The sequence below is a fragment of the Protopterus annectens genome, chromosome 4.part1 (genome assembly GCF_019279795.1).
Source record: "Protopterus annectens isolate FY-2018-M chromosome 4.part1, PAN1.0, whole genome shotgun sequence".
NCBI lineage: Eukaryota > Metazoa > Chordata > Ceratodontiformes > Protopteridae > Protopterus > Protopterus annectens.
In genome coordinates this window covers 741,058,224-741,081,934 of record NC_056734.1, presented here as the reverse complement: position 1 = coordinate 741,081,934, position 23,711 = coordinate 741,058,224, and the positions used below count along the sequence as shown (strand labels likewise).

At 43.4% G+C, this 23,711-nt stretch overlaps 1 protein-coding gene across 1 annotated transcript in view; it reads left to right on the top strand.

The window, feature by feature from the left end:
- LOC122801280 (arf-GAP with coiled-coil, ANK repeat and PH domain-containing protein 2-like) overlaps positions 1 to 23,711 on the top strand; it is a 2,104,317-nt gene that overhangs the window by 141,686 nt on the left and 1,938,920 nt on the right. The gene's annotated exons all lie outside the window — the stretch shown is intronic.

The window sequence follows — 23,711 nt, the reverse complement described above, 5'->3', positions numbered from 1 at the left end:
GTCAAAGGGAGGCCGCTTTGGCAGAAATTGGCCATCTGCTAGAAAAGAGCCATCCAGCCCGTTCCCCAGACCAGACCAGATCGGATCAGGGTTCTACTCCAGGTTCTTTTAGTGCCAAAAAGCGGGGAACTAAGACCAATCCTAGACCTCTCTCTATTGAACCTGGTAGTCCCCAAAGAAAAATTCAATGGTCACTCTACAATCTATTCTCCCCTTCTGGGAGAAGGCCACTGGATGTGCTCGATAGATCTCAAGGGCGTACTACCACATCCTAATGGACAGACGCCCAGGAGGTTTCTCCGCTTCCGGCTGGGAGCCAGTCACTACCAGTTCGGGTCCTTCCCTTTGGTCTCACCACAGCCCCCAGGGTGTTTACCAAAGTACTAGCAGTGGTAGCGGCCCACCTGAGGCTTCAGGGGTGCAGGTCTTTCCCTACCTGGACGACTGGCTCCTTACCGCCCCAACAAGGCATCTACTTCTCTCGGCCGCGAGACTCCTTTCTCCATCTTGCTCCATTTCTGGGCATCACAATAAATACAAAAGTCCAACCTGGCACCCACTCAGCTCTTAGATTTCATAGGGGCCAGACTAGACACAAGGAGTTTACGAGCCTTCCTCACTGCGGACAGAGTTCTAAATCTGCAGCTCCAGGTGCGGCCATTCTCCATTCATGTTCTGTTCCAGCGAGTTGGTCCTGAGGGCTCTAGGGTCCATGGCTTCGTCGATAGCACTTCTTCCTCTTGCCAGGCTCAATATGCGCATTCTACAGTGGACGCTATTAGTACAGTGGTCATACCTTGCTCTCCCCATGCATCATCCCATAGCGATCAGCAAGGCTTGCAAGCGGTCCCTCTGGTGGTGGCTCCACTCCCGGATCTCCACAGGGTCGCCCATTTTGTGCTTCTCCCCTCTCGCCACGGTGACCACGGACGCCTCCGCCTCGGGTGGGGGCACTTTATGGGCGGACAGTCCAAGGCACGTGGAGCGATTCAGAGACCTTACTGCATATCAATGTTCTAGAGATGAGAGCAGTGCTCTTAGCGTTGCTAGCACTTCAGGACTTTCTTCCCTTGGGAACAATTGCGATTCAATCGGACAATATGTCTGTTGTCTGGTACATCAACAAGCAAGGGGGAACAAGGTCTTACCCTCTTTGTCGAGAGGCCATGAGAGTTTGGGAATGGGCAACCTCCACCAATCGCTTTCTCATAGCAACGCACATTCCGGGTCGGTCCAACATCCTAGCGGACAAGCTCAGTCGCACCATTCTGACCCCTTACGAGTGGTCTCTCAATTGTCAAGTAGCGGAATGCATATTCGCACGGTGGGGAACCCCTTCATGCGATCTTTTGCTTCTCCCTCAAACACCAAGTGCGACAGTTTTTTCGCTCTAATACCTCCTGGCAGGTACCCCAAGAGACGCTCTGGTGCATGCTTGGCCACCCGGTCTTCTGTATGCCTATCCACCCTTGCCTCTGATGCTGCAAGTTCTTCAGAAAGCCTCTCGGGTGGGTTGCAGAATGATTCTCATTGCTCCATTCTGGCCTCGACAGATCTGGTTCCCCTTCCTAAGGTCTCACTCGGTGAATCCTCCTTGGATTCTAGATCCCATTCGGATCTGATATCCCATCCATCCTGCATTCCTCCTCCGAACCTGGACAACCTGAAGCTGACCGCTTGGCTGCTCCAGTTCCACTCTTGATAAGGACTCGGTATTTCTTCTCCGGTAAAGGCTATTTTAGTGGCGGCTCATAAACCATCCACTAGAAAGGTTTACGAAGTAAATGGAAACGTTCTCTGTGTGGGCGGGCGCAAGGCCTAGATCCCTTCACGGTTCCTCTCCCTGTAGTGCTTGATTTTCTAACCTCTCTCTTTAATGATGGTGCCAGCAGTTCCACAGTCAAAGTTCAACTGGCTATTTCTCACTATCACATTGGTCAAGAGTCTAATCCTCTTATGTCAGCCAAATTGTGCAAAACTTTTCTTAAGGGTACTTTCCTTCTCAGGCCCCTATAAAGCAAGCAGTTCCTCCTTGGGACCTTTCTTTGGTCCTACAGGCCTTGACCGCTCCCCCTTTCGAGCCCGCGGCTACAGTGGATCTCAAATTCTTGTCTTACAAGACAGCCTTTTTGGTGGCCATTACATCAGCCAAGAGAGTTTCTGAACTTCAAGCTTTATCAGCTAAACCTCCTTACTTGGTTTTTTATCCGGACCGTGTCTCCCTCAGGACCAACCCGTCCTTCCTTCCTAAAATCGCTTCTGAAGCAAACATCAATCAATCCATTAACCTCCCTGTTTTCTTCCCTAAGTATGAAAACAAAGGTGAATATAGGCTACACTCACTAGACGTTCACAGGCAACTAAGATTTTATCTCAACAGGACAGCTGGTCATAGGCAATCCGACCAGCTGTTTATTTCCTTTGCAAAATTCAATTTGGGCAAGCCAATTTCTAAAGTTTCTCTGTCCCGCTGGATTTCACAGTGCATTTTATTGGCTTATCAAGCGTCAGGAAGGCCACGGAGGGTGTTCATGCCCATTCAACCCGGTCAGTATCTACCTCGGCAGCCTTCAAGGCTAGGGTTCCTCTAGATGATATTTGTGCAGCAGCCACGTGGGCTTCATCTCATACATTTATTTCTCACTATAAGTTGGATCTTGCATCTAGGGTAGAGCATCCTTTGGCTCAGTGCTCGGAATATCCTTCCATGATGGCCGCCCAAGATTCAGGTAGCTGGGGACTCTGTCCCACAGGTTGCAGACAAATGAATATCCTACTTCAGATTTAGAAGTTATGTACTCACCATAACGTTCCATCTGAGTAGGTGTATTCATTTGTCTGCAACCATCCCGCCCTCCTATCCCCCTGGCCTTTCAGTTTCCTGCATATTACTTGTTACCCTTTTGAGGGTATTGTTGCTTTGGCAAACTCGATCTGAGGTCATGAGGGTAGAGCAGTGCATTATGGGTGAGGGGAGGAGCTGAGAGCTTGGATCCATAGCTGGAAAACTATGCCGGTTCGGATCCGATATCGGATCCATAACCCACAGGTTGCAGACAAATGAATACACCTTCTCAGATGGAACGTTATGGTGAGTACATAACTTCTAATTTCGATGGTGGACAAAGGCTTGTCACCAAAACAAGGGGCGGCCATTCTCACTACCCCCAGCCAGGCACAGCTTAACGACGGATGCTTCAGATTATGCCTGGGGGCACACATGGCAGGAAGAGTCCACAAGCCAAAAGCATCTACATATCAATCAAGAAGAGATGCTAGCTTTTCAAAATGCCCTGACCGCCTTCAAGGACCTACTTCATCCGGGACAACTACTGATAGACAGACACCACGGTCATGTGGTACATAAACAAGCAGGGGGGGGGACTCATTCTTATCCCCTGTGCTGACAAGCCATGGCTTTATGGGACACAGCATTGACTTACCAACTTCATCTGCAGGCACAATTCCTGCCGGGAAAGGAAAATACTCTGGCAGACTAAGCAGAAACCTCATGGATCCCCACGAGTGGCGCCTGGATCCACAAGTCTTCAGCATGATAACAAAGAAATGGGGACGCCCGGACATAGGCCTATTTGTCTCCTCTCAAAACAATCAACTAAGAAGATTCTGCACAAGGACTTATCACAGACTAGCTTGGAAAGTGGACGCCTTATCTTTCAACTGGACAAACCTATCAGTATATGCTTTGCCTCCACTGCCTCTCCTCCCCAAGGTATTCAGGCAGGAGAAACCAAAAATTGATTGCCCCAGACTGGCCACGCCAGTACTGGTATCCAATCTTAAGGAACTTGTCCCAATGCCCAATCTGGACCTTACCTCAAATACCTCATCTACTGTCCCAGCAAAACAATCTGATTCTGCACAGCCAACTCAGGACTCTAAACCTGGCAGCATGGCGGATAAGGTAGCCATACAAAACCACACCTCTCAGTAAAGCTGTGATGGATGTCATTTTAGAAGCCAGAAGGTCTAGTACTAGAAAATCCTATGCTGGGAAATGGAAGAGATTTTGTGCTTGGAACCAAACTCAATGAACAGATACAGCTGTCCAAAATATTCCTCAGATTTTACAATACTTAACTGAGATGCTGGACAAAGGCCTATCTTTTTCATCAATTAAAATCCATGCCTCTGCCATTTCGGCACATTACAATTCAGAGCCACCACTCTTTTCTCCTCCTTTAAGGCAGTATCTCAGAGGAGCCAAAAACTTAAGGCCTCCAAGGAGAACGCCAGTACCTGCATTGGACCTCAATTATGTCTTGGAAAAACTCACCTTACCTCCTTTTGAGCCTGCTGCTACTGCGGGCTATAAAGTTCTTATCTTGGAAAACAGCTCTTCTGGCAATAACTTCTGCAAGACGAGTTTCAGAGCTACAGGCTCTCATGGCTGTGTAACCCTTTATAATTTTTTATCCAGACAGGGTTTCTCTGAGAACAAACCCTACATTTATGCCTAAGGTGGTATCCAGTGCAGCCCTTAACCAAACAATTCATTTGCCAACTTTTTATCCAAATCCACAGAACAAGGGGGAGAAAATTCTGCATTCTTTGGACGTACACAGACAACTTAGATTCTACCTGGACAAAGCTAAAGTTTTCAGAACAATTGCTAGTGGCATATGCCACAGCATCACAAGAAAGGCCATCTCCAAGCAGACAATTTCAAAGTTTGTCACTGCATTCGTTTCTGCTACTCGCAGCATGGCAAACCAGTGCCTAAGGGCATTAGGCCACATTCAACCAGAGCTGCAGCCTTTCTCAGGGGAGTACCAACTAAAGACATTTTAGAGGCTGCTACTTGGGAGTTCAGTGCATACCTTCACAAAACATTACAATCTGCCTCTTTACTGTAAATCCAGGGCAGGCTTTGCCACTGCAGTTCTGCAGGGCCTCGTAGCCTCTCCTAATGCTGTTTAGATCCAGCCCCCCAACCATAGCTTTGGGACTCAACCCAAATGTAATGACTGCAACAGTGAAACACGAAGAACATAGTACAGTTGTGTACACTTACCATAAATGTAGATGTTCGAGTATAGTCACTGTTGCATTCCAGGTTACCCGCCATCCCCCTTATTGTTGCTGGAACTTATCTTTACTTCTCTAATCTATACAACCTAGGTGGTGTATTGGCTTTATAGATGAAGGTAAAGCTTATTTTGGTGCATGTATGTTTTATTTACATAATTTTAGCCTACCCTTTTGGGGGCACCTGACATATGGGGCAAGAAAAACTGAATAAAAATGGCTCTGCTGCATTTTTTATACCCCTGACGACCTGACGTCAGTGAAGAGGCGACAGCAACCGACGCAGGACCCAAGACTTTGGAATTCAGGCCGACTGAGGGCAGCCTGCCAGCAGGATAACCCAAATGTAATGACTGCGACAGTGAATGCACTCAACATCTACATTTATGGTAAGTGTACACAACTGTACTGTAAACTTAAACCACTTTTTTCTGTTGGAAAGATCAAATTTATCCCACTTAACTCTTGCTCCGTTTCTCTCCCAAATAGTTCTTTGTCCACAACTTCTCCTCTTGTTGATAAAAGAATTCCTGACCTGTATACAAGACTAAAGGGACTAAAATCATTTTCACTGCTTGTATCTTGCTATCCATATACATAAATAAGAGTTTGTTTTTCAATTTTTTGTATTTAGTCCCTTCTCTCATATCCTCCACTGCCATAACAGAAGTTTTTTTTTTTCCATACTCCTAAGTACTTTATGTCCCTATAATTATGGGTATTGCTGAACCAGTTTGTGTGTGGGTACATGATTTACAGCTATACCGTTTTTTATTTTCGTTAATTTTTTATTCTGTAAAGACTTGAAACTGTCTCAAAATGTTCCACAACATTGAGATGCTCTTTTCTGGATTTATCAGGTGCAAAATATCTGCAAATAAAGCTAACTTTTGCTTACCATACCAATTATATCCTTGTATTTGAGTCCCTTATTTTCTTTGCCAGTGACTCTAAATCTACAGCAAATACAGAAGTGGAAAGAGGATACTCCTGCCTAGTTCTCTATTGAAATGCAACTTATCTGACAGGATCCATCTGAGAGGAATCCTCCTTTAATTATTGCCTCTCATCCTTCATGTATCTCTCTGGTTAACCTAATTGTATCAGGGAATGCAAATGCCTTTCAATGTCCTACTCCTAAAATCCCAGCTTACTCTGTCAAATGTGGTCTGCTTCAAGACCCGCCAACAATGGTATTACAAAGACAAGCTTCTGTAGTGTTTCTTTTTGGGCCTCCACTGAAAATTGGCTTTGTACCAAGTTGGACTTTCCTGGTAAATAAATGTTAGATAAATAAAAATGTTCTTTTAGAATGTCAAATGATTGCCTACCCTCCACAAAACCGTACTGATCAATATTTATCAATTTTGGCAACACCTTTGCCATTGTTTTAGCTAGTGTAGAGAGAAATTCTTTGTAATTGTGGTTTAAAATTGAAATTTGTATATAAGAAGCTGGGTGTGAAGGGTCTTTGCCATCTTTAGGTAACACAGCCACCACAGCTTTCTTCCAAGATGTTGGTGCTTCCCCTCATATATTGAAATACTGTTAAACAAAATTCTCCAGGTTTATCACTTTCTTCCTTCCTTATTTCCGAACTTCCACATGCATATAGTCTCTTCCTGGAGTCTTCTCTGAAGATTTGATTATACATCAGTGTTTTTATCTCATCAGCTTTTTTCTTAACGGTTGGTTATTGATTGTCTACCTGTAACCTTGTCATAATTAAGTCTACCATAAATATTTCTGTTTGTAATCTTTCTTGATTTTCACATTTCTCTGCTTCATGCAAGTTTTCATAAAGTTTCTGGAATATGTGTACAACCTTTACAGGATCTCTGGTTATTTTTCTTGATGTTCGTGTTTCACTGTTGCAGTCATGACATTTGTGATGTTCTTCATTCCACATTGCTGCAGTCCTAACTATTGGGTAGTCCGCTGTCCAGTCGGCCCGAATACCAAAGTATATGGCTGACGTCGGTCAGGGCGCATTAGACTGACGTCAGTACGTCAGGGTACTAATGCGCATGACAGACGTCATATCCTCAGTCTTTTTTGCCGCATGGTCCGATGCAGAAGCAGTTTTGCGAGTGCAGGTTGGCGTTCTGAAATTTTCTGAAGTCGGAGTTTCAGACCGAATCAAAGTTGGCTAAGTACCCGTTGGGAACATTTTGTTTTTCTTGCCTCAGTATTTAACCGGATGTCAGAAAAAGTGAATAACTGTATTTCTTGTGGGAAACAGATACCTCATAGGGATTACCATACCTTGTGTATACCTTGTTTAGGGCCTGAGCACGACGTTGTTGGATGCCGCTCTTGTGCTAGATTTAACAAACGCACTATTAAGAGAAGGTTAGACTGTGCCAGGTTAGTGTTTGGGAAGCGTTGTAATTATAAAATGCCGTCGGATGCTCCGGCGCCCGATCAAAAGCGCAAGGACAAAACAGCGAAGCCTAGGGTTGATGAACCGGCAGTCCCGGACGCCGGTTCTTTAGAAGGCTCAGTGGAGCCAGAGGTTTTGCCAGGAGTTTCTTTGGAGTCTCAGGCAGAGACTTTACTGTTACAGGATGTGCCTTCTCAGGAGGTAGGCCAGACTGAGGGGCTTCTCAGGTAACTGTTCTTTCGTCTCTTCACAAGGTAGTTAGAGCCTCTCCTTCTGTTTCCAAAACTTCTTTGAGAGGTAGGCCAAGTTTAGCTTCAGTGGGGCTTCTCCTAGCACTTCAGGTTCTGTGCCTAAGAAACATATGCTTAAAATGGCAGAAGATTTGATTACTATGATTAGAGGTTCTATGCCCCTCATGATAAGAGGCCTAGGGTGGAACCTGAGTTTGAGAGTTTTGAACAGTGTTCAGAGGCTTCTGAGTCTTCTATGGAAGACTTGCAGGAGTATCCTCCTTATTCTGATTCTGATGTGGATGATTCCACTCCTACAGCTTCTCCTCCTGAGGATTTCTCATTTTCAGAGACTCTGCATTCCATGAGGGAGCACTTTAAATGGGAAGGCCAAGATTACTCTGATTCCAGGAAAAGGCTTAGGGAATTCTTGTTTTACCCCAGCATAGGCCCTTAGCTATACCTCCTGTGTTGACTGTGGTGGAAGATGTTTTGCAGAGGCTTCCTGAACCCTGATTCTTTGCCTCCTGCTCCTGTTAAACCTGATAGGTACTATAGGGTGCCTGAAGCTCATAAGTATCTTTTAAGGGTCCTAGGGCAGACCCGAAACTGTTTCTCAGGGACCTAAAGGTGTTAAGGCCTCTGTTGTTAAAAACCCTGTTCCCACTGATAAAGAGGCAAGGGCTTTGGATAGATGGGGAAAGAAAGTGTATACTTCTTCCACTTTAGCCATGAGGCGTTGAATTGTCAGTTTCACATGCTAAAATATCAAAATTATCTCCTTTCACAATTGAAATCTAAGGTGGATGCTTTGGCGGAAGGTATTGAGTGTAAAGAGTTGCTGGATTTAGTTCATGTGTCTGAACAAGTGGGTAAGCATTCTTTGCAATGTGGTTTTGATGCTGTACAGGCCTCCTCGAGGGTAGCTGCCACTAGTTCTGTTCTTCAGGCATGCCTGGTTGAGGGATCAGAATTTAGCTGAGCATGTTAAGACAAGGATTTTGGATGCTCCTTTACAGTCTGATGTGTTGTTTGGTTCGCCTGTGGAAGCAGTTTTAAAGAAAATGGAGGACAAAGCTAAGTCTATGCAAACTGTTAAAGATTTTTGCAGGTGCAGCCACCGAAGTTTAGTAGAAATTGGCCTACTAAGGGCTGTACTTGTCCTGCTTAGGTTTCCCAGTCTAGTCGTAGGTCTAGACGGGTAAGGGGCAGAGCTCAAGGTTCTTTTAAGCCTAGAACAGGGAGTTCACCTGCTCAGACTTCTGGTGAGGGCAGGGGTCAGTCCTTTCGTAAACAGACCCAATGACCTGCCTTTTCAGCTGCCAGTAGATTCTCGCCTGGCAGCTCCTTTGGGAGGAAGACTGTCTCTTTTCAAAGAAAATTGGGATTTAATTACTCAAGACAGATGGGTGTTGGATATCATTCACCACGGTTACAGGTTTTATTTCCATACATTGCCCCTTTCAAAGGCATGCCAGACGTTCCTCCTCCACAAAGGAAAGAGGCTCACAAGCAAATTTCTCTGTTACTCCAAATAGGGGCCATTCAGCCAGTCCCTGTATCAGAAAGGGGCCTAGGATTTTATTCTCGCCTGTTCCTAGTACCAAAGAAGGGGAACACGTGGAGACCAATTTTGGATTTATCTATCCTCAACACTTATCTGGACATTCCCAAGTTCAAGATGTTGACGTTACAACAGCTTTTACCTCTGCTGGGCAAAGATCACTGGATGGTAACTTTAGATCTCAAGGAAGCTTACCTTCATGTGCCTATAAGACTAAGTTGCAGGAAGTATCTGCGTTTCGAGCTGGAAATTCTCATTATCAGTTCTCTGCATTGCCCTTTGGCTTATCTACTGCCCAGAGTATTCACAAAGGTTCTGGCTCCAGTGATAGCTTACTTCAGGCTAAAAGGAATTCAAATCTATCCTTACTTGGACGACTGCCTGATTCTGGCTCAAGAAAAGGAAGACCTTCTACAGCATCTGGAATATGTTATAGCAGTGCTAAGATGCCTAGGGTATTCTGTGAACGAAATAAAGTCCAGTCTAGTACCCTCTCAAGACATGTGCTTTCTGGGTGTGAGACTGAATACAGCAGCCCAGATGGCCTTTTTAACCCCGGACAAACAACAGAGTCTATCCCTTTACTTCCATCAACTATCTCATCAGTCCGTGCTGACTGCAAGGACAGTCCTTCAAGCATTAGGGTTCATGGCATCTTGTATTCTGGTGCTTCCCAATGCCAAACTGCATATGAGGAAGCTGCAATGGTATCTCAAAAATGTATGGACACAGCACTGCCAGGATTTGGACACTGTCATTCAAATAATACCTTGCCTTCAAAAAGAATTTTTGTGGTGGGCTCAGGAATGTCACCTAAACAAGGGACTCTCTGTGACCCGGCCAGAGGAGTCAGATTTTAACGACAGATGCCTCGGACATTGCTTGGGGAGCTCATCTAAATGGAAAGTGGATACAAGACAAGTGGCCTGCCAGACTACAGCATCTACATATCAACATGAAGGAGATGTTAGCAGTCCAGTTTGCATTAATGGCTTTCAAGGAGTTACTTCTTCCAGGGCAGGTGTTGATTCTAACAGACAACACAACTGTCATGTGGTACATCAACAAACAAGGGGAACACATTCTTATCCTCTATGCAGGCAAGCAATGATTTTATGGGAGACTGCGCTCAGCTTGCAACTAACTCTTCAGGCAAGGTTTCTGCCGGGAGCACAGAACTCCTTAGCAGATGTGTTAAGCAGACAAATCATGGATCCCCACGAGTGGAAACTGGATCTTCATGTATTTCAGAAATTGACAGTGTCATGGGGAACTCCAGACATAGATCTGTTCGCTTCTCCACTAAACCACCAGCTGCCAAAGTTTTGCACAAAGGGGTTTCATCACACAGCTTGGAAAGTGGATGCTCTGTCTTTCAGTTGGAAAAATCTTCATGTGTATGCCTTTCCACCTCTGCCTCTTCTTCCAAAGGTGCTCTTAAAGGTCAGACAAGACAAGCCAAGGATGATTTTAATAGCTCCAGATTGGCCTCGCAACACTGGTACCCACTACTAAGGAGTCTGGTAAGGAAGCCTCCATGGCCTTTACCTTTGATTCCACATCTGTTATCTCAGAAGGACGGTCATCTGCTCAATGTCAAGCTTCACTCTCTTCATCTAACAGCCTGGCATATTCTGTGTTGAAACACAGCAGGTCTCAACTTCCTCAACAAGTTTTAAATGTGATTATGGAAGCTAGAAGACCTAGTACCAGGAAAGTGTACGAGAAAAATGGAAGAGATTTTTATTTTGGAGTACAGCAAAGAATTTGGAAATTTCTGAGCCTAATTTGAGTGTGGCTCTTCAATATCTTACTGAGTTATTGGACAAAGGTTTGTCCTTCTCTTCCATTAAGATTCATGCTGCAGCAATTTCAGCTCACTATGATTGTGACCCACCATTGTTTTCGCATCCTTTGTTCAAGCAGTTTCTTAGAGGGGCAAAGAATATAAGACCCCCACGAGAGCTCCTACTCCTGCTTGGGATCTCAATTTTGTGTTGGAAAACTTACTCTACAACCTTTTGAGCCTGCGGCTACTGCTGAATTGAAATACTTGTCATGGAAGACTGCTTTTCTGTTGGCTATTACTTCTGCAAGAAGGGTGTCCGAGTTGCAGGCCCTTATGGCAGTAGAGCCCTTTTTGATTTTCCATAAGGATAGGGTATCATTACGTACTAATCCTTCCTTTATGCCTAAGGTGGTTTCTAGTGTGGCTTTAAACCAAACTATTCATTTGCCTACTTTTTATGCAGACCCCAAAATAAAGGGGAAAAGATTTTGCACACTTTAGATGTACACAGGCAATTGCGTTATTATTTAAGCAGGACTAAGGATTTTAGGCAGTCTCAGCAGTTGTTTGTTTCTTTTGCTTTGAGTTCAGGGCAAACCTGTGTCAAAACAAACTATTTCTAGGTGGATTGGGTTTTGCATTGCATTTTTATTCCCATCATGGCAAGGAGATTCCAGCTGGGATTAGGCCTCATTCCACTAGGGCTACTGCCACTTCAACAGCATTTCTACGGGGTGGCAACTAAGGATATTTTGGAGGCAGCTACTTGGAGTTCAGTGCATACTTTCTCTAAGCATTATCACCTTCCTCTCTACTCTAAGTCTAGGGCTGGTTTTGCCACAGCTATTTTGCAAGGCATGTTGTCAGCTCCTGCTTCTTTATGATTTGCCAGCCTCCCTTACCTCTGCTTTGGGATTCTACCCAATAGTTAGGACTGCAGCAATGTGGAATGAAGAACATAGTACAGTTTTGTACCTACCATAAATGTAGATGTTCGAGGATCCACATTGCTGCAGTCCAATTACCCTCCTCCTTCCCTCTGTGTTTAGGGGTGGTTGTGTAGGTGAGGTTATATGCTGATAATTTTGTATATATTGTACATATTTTGGTGCAGGTATATTGGGCCTTGTCTTTTAGGGTCTTCTGACATCTGGGGCAAGAAAAGACTGAGGATATGACGCCGGTCATGCGCATTAGTACCCTGACGTACTGACGTCAGTCTAATGCGCCCTGACCGACGTCAGCCATATACTTTGGTATTCGGGCCGACTGGACAGCGGACTACCCAATAGTTAGGACTGCAGCAATGTGGATCCTCGAACATCTACATTTATGGTAGGTACAAAACTGTACTTTTTCTGCTTGCAGTAGCCCTCAGTCGGCCTGATTATCGAAGTCTTGAGTCCTGTGCTGGTTGCTGTCTCATCTTCCATGATGTCAAGTAGTCTGGTATAAAGCATGCAGCAGACGCCTTTACATCAGTCTTTCTTGCCGTGCGGTGCCCAAAGCAGAAGCAGTTCGCAAGTGCCGATTGGCAGACTCCTGAATTTTTGTTTTCAACTTTCAGAACCAAAGTCTTCAACTAAAGCTAAATACCCCATTGGGGAAACTTTTTCTTGCTCTAAACGGATGTCAGTAAAAGTCAGTAATTGTATTTCTTGTGGAAAGCAAATACCTCATAAAGATTTTCTTTTGTACTGTATTCCTTGCCTAGGCCCTGACCACGATGTACCTCGCTGTCTGTTTTGTGCCTTATTTAAACAATGAACTATTCGTCGTCGCTGTATTTACGCTTCTAAATATTTTGGTACTCTGTTCATTATCCAGGTATGCCTTCAGTAAGCCACCAGTCTACAGACTTTCTGAAAAAATGCAAAGATAGACTGCCTAGGTCCAAAGCTGCAGACGACGCTGCTTCTAAGCTAGTCTCCAGTTTGCTGGTACTCGGTGAGGCGCTTTCGCAGCCCCTGATACCCGCTTCTTCAGATTCATAGGCCTCTACTGAGACCCATTCGGAGTCTGGTATGCCACGAGATGCTTAAGTTGTGGAACCTGCAGATGTCTCTACCTTGGATGGGTCCTGAGCAGCTGTGCAGGCACTTGTTTCTGAGGGTGTATTCAGGCCTACTGACTTGCATATTAAACTGACACCATCTTCTTCAAGGTCTAAAACTCGATCCATACCTAGAAAAGCGACGCCCAGACTGCTTGGGTCAGGCCTCTTTGCCTAAAAAAAACAAATAAGAATGGCTGAAGACCTTATTACTTTAATCAGGGGAAGCCAGCCTTCCCCCTCTAAGAGATCTAGGACTGAATTTGCTTATGATACTTCTGATCAGGATTCTGAAATTTGTTTCCTCTGATGACCAGGATTTACCTTTATCTACCTGTGAGGATTCTGATGCAGAGGACTATTCCGTCTGCTTCCCCTCCAGAGGATTTCTCTTTTGGTGAAACCTTGCATACTCTTAGGGAGCATTTCTGGTGGAAAAGCCAGGATTACTCTGATTCTAAAAAGAGGCTTAGGTATTTTTTACTCATGCCCCAACACAGGCCTTTAGCTATCCCCCCTGTACTGGACATTGTTGATGCCTTTTTGGAATCTAACTTGTCCCCTGACTCTTTACCTACTGCTTGAGTTAAAGGAATATGAGTGGATGATTAGGTTAAAAGCAGATAGGTGGCCAGGAATTAATGATGTCATTACTCTAAAACCTGTACTTAAATACTTACAACAGACTAAATTGCAATGAGTAATGTTTTAATATATGATTTAATATATGTTTTTTATATATATTTTTATATATATATGTTTTAATATATGTTTTTGAAAAAATGTTTTTAATATATGTTTTTTTAATATACGTTTTAGCTTTAATGTGAATTTGTCATATGACCAATAGGCTGCTGGTCATGTGGTGCTGACCCACTATATATTCAGTATGTGTTTCACTTGTGAATTGTAATGCACTGAGGAAGGGTTTCTATACCTGAAAGCTTTGCTGTATTTTGTTTTGTGATATAAAAGTGGTTTTTCTCCAGTTCTTTGTATATTTCTCACTAGTCATTCTCTGAATACGTCTTTACCTACTGCTCCCAGAAAACCTGATGGATATTACAGGGTTGCTTTTTAAAAATCCTACTGCGGATCCTGACACCATTTCACAGGGACCCAAGGGCATTAAGGCTACTACTTCCAAAAATCCTACCCCCTCTTATAGAGATTCCATGGCGCTGGATAGATTGGGTAAAAAGGTATACACTTCTGCAACCTTGGCCATTAGCACCTTAAGCTGCCAGTTTCATATGTTAAAGTATCAGCAGCATATTATTGGATTGCTTAAACAGAAAATGATGATTCCTGACTGCTGAAAAAAAGGATTTAAAGGATTTAATGCATTCTGCTGAACAATTTGGAAAACATACTTTGCAATGTGGTTTTGATTTACTGGAGGCATCTTGCAGGGCTGCTGTTACTGGGTCTGTGCTTAGAAGGCATACTTGGCTTAAGGAGCAGTCTTTGCCAGATAATGTTAAAGCTAAATTGCTGGATGCTTCCTTAAATCAGGACCAGTTGTTTGGCAACAAAGCAGAAGTAGTACTTAAAAAGATAGAGGAAAAAAATAAATCTATGCAAACTGTTAAATATTTCCTACAAGTACAGCCTCTAAGATTTAGTAGGCATTGGCCCTCTAAAAATTGGTCCTTTCCCTGCTTCTTCCAGGCCTTCAGTCCAAACCCAGAACCAGCAGAACACCCAGACTTCATTCCCAAGGTACACACAGAACTAAGCAAGGGAGGCTCCCACTTCCAAATCGGGGAGTAGTAAGACTCCCCCAATGGTAAACTGTCTCAATGACTTAACTTTAAAGCTTCCAAGCCCTTCTCAACTGACTGCTCCTTTAGGGGGGAAAGATTGCTCTGCAGATAACTGGGAACTCATTACCCAGGACAAATGGGTTTAAAATGTAGTTTCCCAAGGATACAGATTTCACTTCCACACGTTACCAACCCCAAACGGTTGGCCAGATCTACCCAAAAATCAGTGAGCAGAGGCTCAAAAGCAAGTACCTCTATCTGTTGAGCATAAGGACTATTCAAACTGTACCAGAAAAGGAAAGGGGACAAGGTTTCTGCTAAAGACTTTTCCTGGCACACAGAAAAGCCAACTCATGGCATCATATCCTGGACCTTTCTATCCTAAACACCTTTTTGGTGATTCAAGATGCTAACTGTTCACCAGTTGCTTCCTATGCTAGGCAAGGATGCCTGGTTGGCAACACTGGATTTAAAGGAAGCCTCCCTGCACGTCTCAATTGGGGAATCTAGCAGGAGATAACTACGCTTCAGAGCAGGCTACAAGCACGATCAATTCTCTGCACTGTCCTTTGGCTTATCTACTGCACCCAGGGTATTCACAAAGTGCCTAGCTCCAGTCATAGCATTTTGCAGGCAAAGAAATATTCAAATATACCGATACCTGGATGATCGTCTAATTCAGGCAGAAAGCCAGGACATACTTTTGAATCATTTGGCGTTTGTACAAAAGGTGCCAACTTGTCTGTGGTACACCATAAGCGAAAAGAAATCGCATCTTGTACCCCGTCAACAAATTATATTCCTGGGAGCAAGCTTGAACACAACTTCCCCGATGGCTTTCCTCACGCTAGAGAAACAAATTCATTTGACAGCTTACTTCAAACTATTGGCCACAAAAACCCTGCTTATCTGCAAGGCAAATACTGCAAGCCTTAAGGTTCATGGCCTCCTGCATTTTCCTAATTCCATATGCAAGACTGCATATGAGGAAACTACAATGGTATCTAAAAGCCTATGGTGTCGAAATTCTCAGGATCTAGAAGCAATGATTGCTGTCATACCTTGCCTACGGTTAGAGTTCCTTTGGTGGGCAGAGGCCTGCCACCAAAACAAGGGACTACCATTCACTCTACCTCCTGCTGCCCAAAGCCGAACATACACATCAGACTATGCATGGCGGGCTCATCTGGTAGGAAAGTGCATTCAGGACAAATGGAACACAAGTCAAATTCACCTGCATATCACTCAAAAAAGAAATGTTAGCTGTACAGAATGGTCTGACAGCCTTTAAGGACCACATTCTTCCAGGACAATTAATGGTAAAGACGGACACCACTGTTATGTGGTACATAAGCAAGCAGGGGGGTACCCATTCATACCCCCTCTGCAGATTAGCCATGGCTCTGTGGAACACAGACTTGAGATACCAAGTGCACCTATGGGCTCAGTTCCCGCCAGGAAAGCCAAATACACTGGCAGACGAACTAAGCAGAAATCTCAGGGATCCATAAAAGTGGAAACTAGAACCAAAGACTTTCAACATGTGGATAAACAAATGGGGGAGCCTAGATATAGACTTGTTTGCCTCCCCCAGAACTACCAATTGGACAAATTTTGCACAAGGACTCCTCACAAACAAGCTTGAAAAGTGGATGCCCTGTCCTTCACCTGGAAAAATCTATCAGTTTATGCCTTTCCTCCTCTGCCTCTCCTCTCCAAAGTACTATTAAAGATCCAACAGGACAAACCAAGGACAATGTGGATTACACCAGACTGGCCACACTAACACTACCCTCTCTTGAGCAGTGTCACTGCTGGCACCTACCTTAGACCTCTACCCTGCTGTCCCAGCAGGAGGGCCAGATTCTACATCCTCAGCTTCATACCCCGAACCTGGCAGCCTGGCTTAATTACCTGATCTCTCCGTTACCATCCCTCTGTAAACAAGTGTTGGATGTCATTCTGGAGACAAGGAGGCCTAGTACCCGAAAATCTTATGCTGAAAAAATGGAAAAGATTCTGTTCCTGGAAGGCCAAGATTATTCAGATTCCAAGAAAAGGCTTAGGGAATTTCTCTTGCTTACCTCAGCACAGGCCTCTGGCTATACCTCCTGTCTTGGACATGCTAGATGATGTATACTCGGAGGCCTGCCTTAACCCGGATTCTCTACCTCCAGCCCCAGTCCAGCCTGACAGGTACTACAGGGTTCCTGACTCACACCAATTTCTATACAAAAGCCATGCTGCTGACCCAGAAACCATCTCACAGGGCCCCAAGGGAATTAAGGCCTCCACTGCTAAAAATCCATTACCTTCCAAGAGAGATTCCAGATCCTTAGAAAGGTGGGGAAAAAAGGTATATACCTCGGCTACCTTAACCATGAGGGCATTAAACTGTCAGTTCCATATGCTAAAGTACCAACAGTTTTTGTTATCACAATTGAAAAGTAAAATGTCACAACCTGAACAACCAGACTTGAAGGAGTTGCAGGATTTGATGCATAGTGCAGAACAAGTGGGTAAACATACCTTGCAATGTGGTTTTGATGCTCTAGAGGCCTCATGTAGAGCTGCTGTTACAGGATCAGTCATACGTAGACATGCCTGGCTCAAGGAACAAACCTTACCAGATCATGTCAAAGCTAAATTACTAGATGCCCCTCTACAAAAGGATGTATTATTTGTTGCTAATGCTGAGGAGGTATTAAGGAAAATGGAGGAAAAGGCTAAATAAATGCAAACTGATTTTCTACAGGTACAGCCCCCACATTTCAGTAGAAATTGGCCTTCCGAAAATTGGTCCTTTCCAGCCACGGACAGACCCCAAAGAAGTAGATACAGGCGCCCGAGGGGCAGAGGACAATCCCAAGGATCGTTTAGAGGCAGACAATGGCAAGCTCCTACACAAAGAGGTGGTGAGGATAACTCACAACCATTCAGAAAGCAAGCCCAATGACTTTCCCCTTTGCATGCCAAGCAAGACTCAAATGGCAGCACCCTTAGGCGGAAAACTGGCATTATTTTCAAAAAGTTGGCATATTGTCACAAAAGACAAATGGATCCTGGACATTATAAACAGAGGCTACAGATTCCATTTTCACACCCTTCCAAAAATGAGAGGCATGCCAAACCTGCCACACAATCAAAGGGCAGAGGCACAAAGACAAATTACAGATCTCATAGACATGAAAGCTATTCAAGAGGTACCTATGCACGAATAAGGTCAAGGTTTTTATTCCAGACTATTCCTGGTACCAAGGAAGGGAAAAGATGGGAGACCTATTTTGGACCTATCCATCCTAAACACATTTCTACTCGTACCAAAATTCAAGATGCTTCTTCCCATGCTGGGCAAGGAGTCCTGGCTGGTAACATTGGACCTCAAGGAGGCATACCTGCATGTCCCAATCAGACAAAATTGCAGAAGATACCTCAGATTTCTTGCAGGTTCAACCCATTATCTATTCTCTGCATTGCCCTTTGGCTTATCTACTGCGCCCAGAGTATTTACGAAATGCCTGGCATCAGTAATTGCCTACTGCAGACTTCAAGGGATACAATATACCCCTATTTGGACGACTGCCTGATCCAAGCGGACAGCAAGCACATTCTTCTGAAACATCTGGCTTATGTAATAATGTTGTTGAATTCTCTGGGATACACAGTCAACAAAAAGAAATCAAGGCTAATACCCTCTCGGAAAATAATTTTCCTGGGTGCCAACTTGGACACAAACACCCAGATGGCCTACCTCACACCAGAGAAGCAGAGGCAACTAACTCATTACTTCAGAGCACTAGCAAATTGCACCATTGCAAAGCTGCATATGAGGAAACTTCAATGATACTTGAAAAACCTATGGTCTCAACACAGCCACAGTTTGGAAAGAATAATACCACTAATTCCATGTCTTCAAAAGGAATTTCTGTGGTGGGCTCAAGCATGCCAAACAAACACAGGTCTCCCATTCAGCAAGCCTCAAGCAAATCAAGTCATCACAACAGATGCCTCAGACAATGCCTGGGGGGCGCACATGACAGATCGGTGCATTCAGGGCAAATGGTCCCAAAAAGAAAAGCACCTTCACATCAATCAAAAGGAAATGCTAGCAGTAATAAATGCTATTATAGCTTTCAAAGACCTTCTGCAACCAGGTCAACTATTGATAAGAATGGACAACACCACAGTAATGTGGTACATAAACAGGGAGGAACACATTCATACCCCGTATGCAGACTGGCCATGTCACTTTGGAACATGGCCATGGACTTGCAAATCGAACTACAAGCACAGTACTTGCCAGGCAAGGAAAACACGCTGGCAGACAACCTAAGCAGAAATATGACAGATCCACACGAATGGAAGTTGCATCCTCAAGTTTTTACAGAGATAATCCAAGCATGGGGAAGGCCAGACATGGATCTCTTTGCCTCCCACAAAAATCACCAATTGACAAAATTCTGCTCAAGGATTTTTCATCCAAAGGTCTGGAGAGTGAACGCTCTTTCAATTGGACATCAATGACAGTTTATGCCTTCCCACCTCTTCCTCTGCTGCCCAAAGTTCTATTGAAAACCAGAGCAGACAGACCAAAGATGATTCTCATTGCTCCAGACTGGCCAAGACAACACTGGTACCCACTCCTGAGGAGCCCGACGCATTCCCCACCATGGACCCTGCCTCTAATGCCTCTTCTCCTGACTCAGCACAGCTTCAAAACTCTTCAGTCAGCTAAAAACACTCAATCTAGCCGCATGGAAGATTCCTTAGCATCACAACAGACCCTACTCTCCAAGGAGGTGCAGGATGTCATTTTGGAGGCCAGAAGGCCGTCTACTGGAAAAGCTTACTCCGCAAAATAGAAACTGTTTTGTGTCTGGAATGAGAAAAGGGCCAGGATCCTGGAAAACTGAATTTACCTCAAATATTACAGTATCTAGCTGAGTTGCTAAGCGGTGGACTTTCATTCTCCTCCATCAAAATCCATGCCTCAGCCATTTCTGCAGAATACAGCACTGATCCACCCTTTTTCTCTCACCCCCTCTTGCGACAGTTCCTCAGAGGGGCTAAGAATCTAAAACCCCCAAGGAAACAACCAATACCTGCTTGGGATCTCAGTTTCATTCTGGAAAAACTGACCTTGCCTCCTTTTGAGCCAGCTGCCTCATCAGATTTGCAATATTTGTACTGGAAAACAGCTTTCCTTCTGGCTATTACCTCAGCTCGTAGAGTTTCAGAACTACAAGCTCTCATGGCTGTGCAGCCTTTTATCATCTTCCATCAGGACAGAGTTTCATTACGAACCAACCCGTCCTTTATGCCAAAAGTGGTATCCAGGGTAGCTTTGAATCATGCCATACACTTACCTTCCTTTTATCCTAATCCTCAAAACAAAGGGGAGAGATTACTACATTCCTTGGACATCCACAGACAACTGTGTTATTATTTGGACAGAACAAAGCCTTTCAGAAAATCAGAACAGCTCTTTGTGTCCTATGCTATAGGAGCTCAAGGAAAGCCAATTTCCAAACAGACAATCTCAAAATGGATAGCCCACTGCATACGCTTTTGCTATTCTTTTCATGGCAAAACTGTACCTACAGGCATCAGATCTCACTCCACAAGGGCCACGGCTACCTCTGCAGCCTTTCTCAGAGGAGTTCCTATCAAAGATATTTTAGAAGCAGCCACTTGGAGTTCTGTGCATACCTTCTCCAAGCATTACCACCTTCCACTATGCTCCAAATCTAGAGCGGGCTTTGCCACTGCAGTCTTGCAGGGCTTTCTGGCTCCTAGTTCCACCTAGTGCCTACCACCCCTTTCTTAGCTTTGGGATTCTACCCATCTGTTATGACTGCAGCTGTATGCACGATGAACATAGTACAGTTTTGTACCTACCATAAATGTAGATGTTCCAGTGCTAATACAGCTGCAGTCCAGGTTTCACTCCCTCCTTCCCCTCTTGGGACAGGCCTATTGGCTAACATATCCTCATGCAACCAGATTGGGGTATTCATTCATGATGTATTTGCTTGCACTACTGTATTTTGATTATATGGCATTGCTTTTACACAAATTTATGTATTGCCTTCCTTCTGGGGGCACATGACATCTGGGGCAAGAAAAACTGAAGAAAATGGCGTCGGCTGGTTCTTTTATACCCCCTGTCGCACTGACGTCAGGGAAGAAGCGACGACAACCGACGCTGGACCTAGACTTTGGAATTCGGCCGACCGAGGACCCGCCTGACGGCAGGAGAACCCCATCTGTTATGACTGCAGCTGTATTAGCACTCGAACATCTACATTTATGGTAGGTACAAAACTGTACTTTCCTCTTGTTCTGAGAGATTCCCCTTATTTTACAATATTTTAACCTTTGTCAACCCCTCCAATTTCTATTACTTCTTAACCATATCTTTGTTTTATTTTGAAACTCTATTTTCATTTTATTTGTTTTTCTTCCCTAATAACAATCAAATAATTTACACTACCCATTTCTTAAACTTCTCTCTTTCTAACAGGTGGGAAAGTGCCAGTATCTTAATTTTACTTCATTACCCTGCATTTGTACCATAGTTTTTATTGGAGCATTATCAGAAATAGTTATTGGATGTGCATCAAAACTTTCAATTAAATGCTCATGTTCCTGTGAAATATAGTTTCTATCTAGTCTAGGGCATTTATTGTACTTTGAGGAATAAGATATACATTCTGTCAGATTTCCTATTAGTGAATTCCCATCTTCCATATCATTTTCTTAATTCTTTTCAGAAAACCTACCATCTTTTGTTATATATACCCTGATATGTCATAACTATTGCAAATCAAATTCCAGTCCCCACTTACAAATAATAATCCCCGCTGAAAGCTGATTTCTCAAGTAGAATGCTGATTTCTCCTAAAGTTTTCTTAAGCTCCATAATAGTTTTTGGTGGAATTTAAATACATCCCATTCAAATCCTTCTCCCTTGCCAATAGCCCCTTACTACCACAAATCTATAATTTTCAGCTTTTTCCACCACTTCTATCACCATTGGTGCCACTTTAGCAGTTAGAGTATTTACTCCCCTTTTCTTCTCCCCCTGATGTTCTGCTGAAAATCCATTATGAAATCCTCTTTGTCAAATTGGTATGATTATTTCTTTCTAAGTGTCTCCTGAGGGATTTCTATTTGCACTCTGCATTTCTTAATATCACTCAGTACCCTTGCCTTTTTATCTATACCGGTAAGGCCATTCACATTCAAGGATAATAGCCATCATGCGAAACAGCTATTGTCCTCACCTGTTTGTACATCACTTATTTTGAATGTGTATTTCCAGCTTTTGTGTTAAATTCATATACTAATGTTTCTCATGGTGATTTTTTGTGAGGTTGTTTCTTCTCCTCTCCATTTGAATGAGTTACATTTTCAAGACCTTGTTTTAATGAAAACCCTCAAACAAAAACTAAATTCAAAACACCCCATGCCCTGTTTACTTGAAACAAATGCACAAAACTATGTGCAGCTTCAAAGCATGAAGTTTAACCCTCCAGAAAGGAACAATTGCCCCAAATTCATGGCTGGACCTACGGGCATTGTGTAACCTAAAATTAAGGTTACCCTTGCTAAAGTGCATGCTGCAGCCTGTGCTCCCACTTACACTGATTGTTGTCTGTTCTTTTTTACCTCTTTTCCCTTCCCAGATATGGAAAAACAGCTTACATGCTTTCAGAAAACTAAGTTTAGCCATAAAAAAAAACTGCACTGCATATCTTTAAATAAACCAAATTGTACACTGTTTTAACTGCATTGAAGTGTTAAGGCTGCTAGAGAGGTTACCTTTTATTCATTACCCATAGTTTCAAACTTATTTTTTTCACTGAACTGTTGCCATTCACACTATTAAATTTTGCATTTTACTCAGCAAAGAATACTCTGAATTCTCAAGAGTAACCACTTGCACTTGGAAAAGAAAGATCAACTGCTTGTGCTTGCAGAGTGTATCCATGGAAATTTGCTCAACAATGAGTCTTTGTAAATTTCACTTAGAAAGGAATGCACACAGCTGCCCTCACCTGCAAAGATCTCTACTGCACAAAGTTTGCAAGCAAATATCTTTGCAGTTGTAAGAAGCTTAGCATTTTCATGGCTTTCATCATTTATCTTATTTTTAAAGCCTACGTGCTTAAAAAAAAAAAAAAAAAAAAAAAAAACTCTTTACGGTGTAAACCAAGGATAGAATTATAGACAATGACCCCTAAAAAAATATAATGGAGAAAAATATCTTAATGCTACATATCGGTGCACTTTTACACCACACCCGCACCCCAGCAGCCCAAGATTACAACATATCAACATTAAACTTGCTTTTGTCCAGTCTTTTTTTTTCTTGTACTGTAAAACCTGTATTTCTTACAACAAACAAAAGTACTTGTTTACTTCCAATATCTTTAACACATACAAGTTGCTGAAAAGACTCCTACATTTAGAATTCTTACTGTTTTTTACTGAATATAATATGCAGTTTATATCATGAAATGTTTTATACAAATAAGAAAAATTGTTTTAATTATAGTTAGTGACCCCCTTTCAGCGTCGTTCTAAGCATTAATGATATAAAGTGGGATATATATGTTGTATGGTCCACCCACAAGTTTAAAAAGTTAACAAAGGGTCCAGTGTTTTTCAACCACTTTTTACTGCAAAACCATATCTCACAAATATAAGATGTTAGTCTTCCATTTATTCACTAATTTCAGAGTTGCTGGTCTTCAGAAGAATGAGAAGCAGGGCCCCCTTCTACTTGCTGGCTCACTTTTTACTGGGTAAACTTTTTTTTATTTCCTCCTTAGCATGTTCTGTGACAAATTACGTTGATCCTCCGGGGTAGGG